Source organism: Sorex fumeus, unplaced genomic scaffold, assembly GCF_029834395.1.
Source record: "Sorex fumeus unplaced genomic scaffold, SorFum_2.1 ptg000041l, whole genome shotgun sequence".
Classification (NCBI taxonomy): Eukaryota; Metazoa; Chordata; class Mammalia; order Eulipotyphla; family Soricidae; genus Sorex; species Sorex fumeus.
In genome coordinates this window covers 13808819-13816487 of record NW_026606098.1, presented here as the reverse complement: position 1 = coordinate 13816487, position 7669 = coordinate 13808819, and the positions used below count along the sequence as shown (strand labels likewise).

At 43.9% G+C, this 7669-nt stretch overlaps 1 non-coding gene across 1 annotated transcript; it reads left to right on the top strand.

Annotated features, from left to right (window-relative positions):
• The first annotated feature begins 351 nt into the window (after positions 1–351).
• On the top strand, positions 352–413 carry LOC130029035 (U7 small nuclear RNA). Its single transcript, XR_008793252.1, has one exon. It is a non-coding gene; the product is annotated as a U7 small nuclear RNA (small nuclear RNA).
• The last annotated feature ends 7256 nt before the right edge of the window (positions 414–7669 follow it).

Here is a 7669-nt window from a genome sequence, read left to right as displayed (position 1 = left end):
TGCTATATATTATTTAAAATTCAGACTTACCAGAAAGATTTAACAATTCCAACTTAAATGCACCTAATAAAGTAGTTTCAAAATATTTCAAGTATTTAAAATTCTTTTATTAAATCACCGTGAGAAAAACAAAGTTGTCCATGATTGAGTTTCAGTATTACAATGCTCAAACACCTGTCCTTTGACCCGTGTACACTTCTCAACACCAATGTCCTCAATTTTCCTCTTTCCAACCCCACCCCAAGTCTGCCTCTGCCACAGACAGACACTTTTTTTATGTGAAGAACTTAACACCATCGTCTTTGTGGGCAATTCTATCATCACTAATAGGTAAATCAAGAAATTAGTTAAAAGTGTTACAGCTCTTTTAGAATTTGTCTAGCAGTTTTTCTGGTTGCTACTGGAAAGCCCACACTCACCCCCCAAACGAAATGAGTTGTGATACAAAATATTTTAAAAAGCAATAAACTTGTTCGTTTATTTATTTTATTTTTAGAAGCGCCAGGAATCAAATCTGAGTCCTTACACATGCTTTATCACTGAGACATATCCTTGATTCGTAAAATAAGTTCAGTTGTACATACAATACACTGTCCGCCAACAGTGTAGAATGCACATTCTCTCAAGCTCACAGAGAATACTTACAATGACTGGCCAGAACTAATATTAGTACCAACAAATTAAAATAAAAGCTGGTATCATATAGCCTGATTAAACATAGAACATAATTGTTATAGAGATAACACAAATTCCTGAAAGTAAAAAATAAATTTCTATTTACTCATGAGTAAAAGAAACTAAAATGGAAATTTGAGAGTACTTAGTTTCTATTTATTCACTTTTACCAGGAATTGTGGTTTGGGCCACACCCAGCTATGCTCAGATCTTATTCCTGGCTTTATGCTCAGAAATCACTTCTAGTGTGCTAGGATTTGGGAAGAAGGTTATTGGGCCTATCTGATGCCGGGGGAAAACTAGAAACACATGCAAGGCCTAACTTCCTAAAACACCTCTCTGACTCTGAAAGTTAGTTTTTAAAATACTGAATTTCAACATTGGTAAGATAAAGTTTATAAGCTGCTTGAGGGAAATCTATAATTTTGAGTACATACATTTGTTTTTCTAATGTCTGAAAATTCAGCAAGTAATTTATGTAATTAAAGAAAGTAATCAGGAAAAGAAGTAAAATAAACTAAAGTAAAATTTTTCAAAAGGTGATAATAAATGCAAAAGCATAAATTAATGATATAGAAAACAAATAAATAATTGGGATAAACCAAATAAAAAAATTGTTTAACATGAGTAATACATTTCCGACTACTAAAAAATCACTTAATCACTTAACTTCCCGTTAGTCGTCGATTTGCTCGAGCGGGCGCCAGTAACGTCTCCATTTGTCCCTGTTGCGTGCTAGTGTAGCCCAATGGCATCTGTTCGCTCTGGGAACATGAAGGGCCTCAAACCGATCGTTCATGATCTTCAGGAAGAAGTCTGACCATCTGGTAGGTGGGCGGCCACGCGGTCTCTTGACATCCCGTGGAATCCAATCAGTAACAGCTCTAGTCCAACGGTCGTCTTTAAATCTCATTACGTGACCAGCCCATCTGATTTTCGACACCTTGGCAAATGAGACAGCGTCCCTGATCCTTGATCGTCGACGGATGTCAGAACTCCGGATTCGTTCTCTCATTTGAGTGGAACGTGATATTCCAAGCATAGCTCTTTCTATTCTTTCTATTATTCTTTGGGAGACCTGAATGGCGTTCTCATCTTGTTTGCGTAGGGCCCAGGTCTCTGAGGCATATGTTAATGCAGGAAGAACAGTGGAATCAAAGAGATGTGCCCGGAGCCGGAGGTTCTTCGTCCTCTTAGCTATTTCTTCCAACTACTAAAAAAAAATTTGAAAAAAGAAAGCTCCACCGGTTCCCCCAAAGGTACAAATAAAACAAGAATATAAATGAGACATATTGAAATGGTCAATGGTCAACAGAGATTAAAATCTACTAAGGGATATAATGCACAAATGTAAATATTTTTGAAAATTTACGTAAAACATGAAAATTTTTAGAGAATGCATTTATTGTAATTTTTTAAAAGAGAAAGAGGATATCCAAATGATCCTATATAAAGTTGAATTAGTGCCCATACATTTTTCATACAAAAAATAATAATAGGCTCTAGAGGATTTTCAGGTGAGTTTTACCAAATGTTCAAAAACAGATGATTCCAATCTTACATGAATTATTCATTGAATATAAAAAAAGAGCCACTCCCAATTCATTTTATGAAGTGATGACTATGTATATGTAAAATGTTAATGCTTCTCATTTTTTAAAAAAATTGTATGTTTATATGTTTCATTTTTAATTTCTTCCTCTATCTGGAACTGATTATATGTGTATATATACATATATATATATATATATATACGTATACATAGATTGATATAGATGTTGATATTGTCTTAGTACCATTTATTTAAGTGGGGGAGATGCAAAGAGATGAGAGAGATGCAAAGAGCCTCAACAATAAAGAAAAGGAGCCCTCATGTGACCGAAAAGACTAGAAAAGGTAGGCGTCAATAAAAAGATGATTCTTTGGGGATGAAAGGGAGTTTATCAAATGAAGAAAATAGGCGAAATAAAACACAGAAGTCTTATTAGTAAAATCATGTTTATAAAGGTACTATCAGTAACATTCAACTGGAAGTATGTTTCTCAAAGGGAAAATATTTCTGGAGGAAAAAATAAATTACAGAGCACACTTATACATTCATTAGGAATCAATCTTTCTTTCCCTTTCCCTTTTTCTGACTTCTCCTTCAGTCTCTCTCTCTCTCTCTCTATCTCTCTCTCTCTCTCTCCCCACCCCCAGCCTCTTTTCCTCTCCCTTTCCTTTCCTTTGCCTTCTGTCTCCTGGTTATTACGAGTGACATATTCCATTCAATGACAGCAAAAAGAATTCTACTCTTTCTGGTCAATGGAGAGGCTTTTCCATAAAACATAGCAAACACTTCAGCAGTGTGGGTAACTTGCTTTGGTTTGAAGCATGCTAAATTATTCTGTATCTTGGACAATGACATAATGCCATTAATGTGTGTGCCTGTGTCTATGAGATACTATTGTAACACTGTAACACTGTCCTGCCATTGTTCATCAATTTGCTCCAGTGGGCCCAGTAACGTCTCCATTTTGAGACTTGTTATGAGACACTATATAAATTCTTAATTTTACGAACTGAGAAGAGCAGTAATGATATTTTTCAATGAAAGCTATGTTTAGGCAACTCAGTGATTAAAAAATAAAATAAACAAATTGTTAGCTTGATATCCTTTATCTTTATTTTACAGTATTAAGTTGATATATAACTCTTTTGTACAATGCATTTATGAAATTTAAACCCATGCTCTCATTTACAGAGAAGCTCAAATGATCTGTCGGAAGATATAATGGTTTCTTGGTAACAGGTTTGATAGTGAAAGAATTTTCAGAGTGCTAAATTAATGATTAATATATTAACTATTCCATGCTTTTCTATTCAGATTTTTCCTTTAATGCATCAAATGGTCAATATAAACTGAACATTTAACATAAAAAAAAAAGAAAGGACGAGTCAGGAGTATTTGGAGCCTGGCCCTTTAAGACTCTGACCGGAAGTGTCGGTGACGTCACGGAGCCCCGCCTTTCCCTGGGGTCTTTGGGGCGGCGGAATCTCCCGCCAGGCACCGGAGTCGTCGGAGCGTGAGCAGTCGGGGAGGGGCGGGAAGGGGCGACTAGGCGGACTAGGGGGTCCCGCCCAGTTCCTCCTCAGCTGCCTGAGAGAGCCGCTCCTCAGAGCCTCCTCCTCCGCAGGCTCGCTCTGGGCACCCTGAGCCTCCGCGGTCTCCGCCTTGTGAGCGGGGGTCGCTCTGTGCTGAGCGGGCGGTGGCCCCTCCCCTGGACGCCCAGCCCCCGCCCAGAGGTTTGTCCCGTTTATTCTGCATTTTATGGAACAGGGGGCTGGGCTGGAGGCGTCTCCCTGGGCAGCTGTGAAGGGGCGGTCCGGGAGGCGCTGAAGAAAAGTGGTTGAGGAAGACGCCTGGGGGCTAGTCTTGCAGGGGTCCCTGGCCTCCCACGCAGCCTCCTCCCCCAGGTAAGCCGTGGGAGGCGTTTGTTTCGTTCTTGTTTTCGAAACAATTTTCGTTCAGGGCTGACTCCTGGCTCTGCCCTCAGGGATCTCTCCTGGCGGTGCTGGGGGACCCACGGGGATGCTGGCTCGATCCTGGTCAGCAGCATACAAGGCAAGTGTCCCCTCCATGTACGTGCCTCCTGCCCGGTGGGGTGGGGTTGGGGGGCGATTCCTCACTCGCTTGGGTCCAATAGTATGCGGTAGAGCTTTTGACTTTCACATCCCCCCAACTCCAGTCGGTTCTGGGGGTCCCATAGGAAGCTTTGAGAGAATGCAGAGCCTGGTGACAGAGGAGGTGGTGCCTAAGGGCTGTTTGGGGCCACAGGGGTCCTGCAATGGAGTGTGCAGTGTTAGCAGGAAGTCACCTCTGCTCTTTCAGTGCATGCCCTGAGCGCTCTCACGAAGGATAAATGATCACCATGGCTCCCTTGCCTTTATCGGTTTGTTTTAATTAACTTTTAGTAGGTTTTTGGGGGGCAGACCTGACTATACTCGGGTTGCTCCAAGTGGTGCTCAAGGAACCATATGGGATGGCAGTAGAGAAATATCGTTTTTCTCCAGTAAGACGAGCACCTCTGCAGCTGTACTATGTCTGCAGCCTCTTTGCACAGAAAAATTTTGATTTGTTATTTTTGAATTGTAGATTTTGGTTCAAAGCATTCAGAGCTCAGGACTTAGTCGAGGATCTGAGCTCAGTATCGTGATTGGCAGTGCTCAGGGGGGGCCTAACTGCTGTGGAGAATTGAATCTGGCTTAGCTGCTGGAAAGAAACACACCCTATCGACTGTACTATCTCTGCTAATCCTATGTAATTGTTTTCCACAGAAAAAGATTTTTTGGTTCACCTGTCAAGTTTTCAGCCTCGCTCTACCCACTGACCCTCTCTCCCAGACCAGGTGTGTGCCCTGCTGTTGGAATGAACTTCATTCGGAAAGGGGGTTTCCAGGGACCAGGTACACTAAGTCGTACATGCCTCACTCTGGAGGCTGGTGCAGTCCTAGAGCAGGAGGAAGTCTGTCTTTTATTTTCTGGCTTCTTTTTGCTACAAACTTGGAGATGGTCAGGGACTCTGCCCCTCTGTCTATGTGTCTCTGAGAGTCCATGTCCCCCACCTTAAAGCACGTGCTCAACCCTTTGAGCTACTCTCCCGGGGTCTATTCACTACTAGGGGAGCAGGTGAGATGGGATTTGGGGCCACACCTGCCAGTGCTTGAGGACTGCATCCTGCTGGAGTTTGTTCATGTTAGTTTTCTTTTGCGGATAGTTTTTGGTGTGGAGAATGGGGGCTCTAAATCCCTGGAGATACCCCGAGTGTTTAATCTGGCTCTAGATTTAGGTATTATTCCTGGAGTGCTGTGGCGGCGACCGGAATGTAGAGAAGTGATTGGTGTCAGCAAGACAAGCATCGTAGCAGTTTACAGTCTGTCCGTACAGCAATTTCTGCTTTCATATCAAGTTGCAGAGCTCTGTCTAGACCCCTGTCTATCAAGGTAAGCACACTGAGAAAAGGTTCTGTGCATGTGTGTGTGTGTATGTGTGTTCAAAGTTTGGTTTTCTTTATAGAGGAGAGGGTCGGCCCCAGTTATAGAGCCACATTCTGCGCTATGGTTGCGGGGGGCAGTCCTCCTGCCGGCCTGCAGGTGGCGCTGATGCGTGTGAGCTGGCCTTGGAGTCAGCTCCTGGCTGGGCCTGTGAGCACCTTCTATGGGACCCATGGGGGAGACCCCAGGCCAAGGCAGCGCTGAGTTTTCTCTCTCATAGCCAAGCCCAGACCTTCTGTTGGGAACGTCAGCACTCATTTTCTTCTCCTGGGGAAACAGAAGCATCTGGCATTGTTCCCAAGGTGGTTCCATGAGCCAGTGCCCAAGGGTGTGGCTGGTCAGAGATGGGGAGTTGTGCTGCTCTCCAATGTTCTCAGCTCTGACTTCTCCAGGTTTCTGGTCCTCGGAAGAAACAGAGGCGGCAGAAGATGGTGACATGCCATCTGTCACACCAACCCCAGGTAGGAGGGGAGTAACAATATGAGGTGCTGCAGTGACAGGAGTGCTCAGGCTTCCTGGGACAAATATGTCTGAGTTATTTCAGGAAGGATCCTGTGATGTGCCTCCTGGTGGGAGTGCCAGTCGCTGCTGTTGGAGGTGATGTTTGTGTCAGTTTTGTTGTATTTGGCTTTTGGATCACACCCAGCTCAAAGAGTACTTGTACCTCAGTGCTCAAGGATCACTCCTGACAGATCTCAGGGACCACGTGGGTTGCTGGGAGTCCTGGGTTTGTATCTGGGTATTTTGTTTTCTGTGATTCTGGGGATTATACTCTCGGCTCTGCACTCCGGCATTGTAACTGGCAGTGCTTAGGGAACCCTATGGGTTGGCGAGGATCACCAGCCCTACTCGCTGTCTGCAACCTGCTGTCCTGTTACACAATCCTGCTCCTTTATTTCTTTTTAGAGTTACTTTTGTCTCACAGGGGAGATGCATAGGACTTCCTCTTGACTCTGTTCTCTGGATTCCTACCTGGTGTGTATCACGGGCCCCCTGGGGTCTGCTGGAGTCATTTGCTCCCTGGCAGCTACAGTGACTCAAGTCCAAGGACATGCTTATTACTCCTTATTTTGTCCTTCACGCTCAGGAGAGAGTCGCTGCTCTGGAACACATTCTGCTTTTACTCGCTGCTCTGTTTGCAGTTCTGGGCATGTGCTGGTCTAGGAGAGCCAGAGAAATGGATCTCTGGGTCGGGCACAGCTGTTGGGCTCAAGACACTTTTGCCGCTTCGAGAGCCACTTGGAATGGCCCTGAACTGTGATGAGAGTCCTGCAGGCGTATATGTGCATATGTAGATGTCTGGACATTGATTGACCCTTTCTCCCTAGAACGTGGGCTATGGGGTACAGGGGGTGTACGTATAGTGTTTTAGGCTGAAAGTAGGGTCACCCATTTGGGTTCCAGTGGCTCCGTTCACAGTTGTTACTCTGCAGTGCTCATAGGAGCAGTGATTGGGATGCTTTATTCCTCCGACTGCTGCATCTGGCCTCAAGTTCAAATTCTTTGTTTTACATAGATTTGGCTTTGGAAATAACCCTTGCAAATACTCAGATTATCCCTGGCTGTGTATTCAGTTATTCATGCTATATTCTGGGACCATGTGTGCTACTGGGGATCAAACCCGGATGTGTGTGCAGAGTCAGTGTCCTTTTGCTGTAATGTCTCTCCCACCAGAGTTGATTTATTTCTTCGGGTCTCACACCATCCGGCACTGCTCTGTTTTAGTCCACGGGATCACTTTCAATGGTTCTTGGTTTATCAAGTCTCAGAGATTGCCTGTGGACTGTGAGGGATCACAGCTGACGGCTTGAGGGACCCTATGGAATGTCAGAGTCAAACCTTTATTGGTTGTGAGCAAGCCCAGTGCCCCACATGCTATGCTGTCTGTCTGGATCCTTTTTTGTTTACTTTTAAAAACAATTGTGGGCTTTGGCCATTTTTGTTCATTTTTGCATTTACTG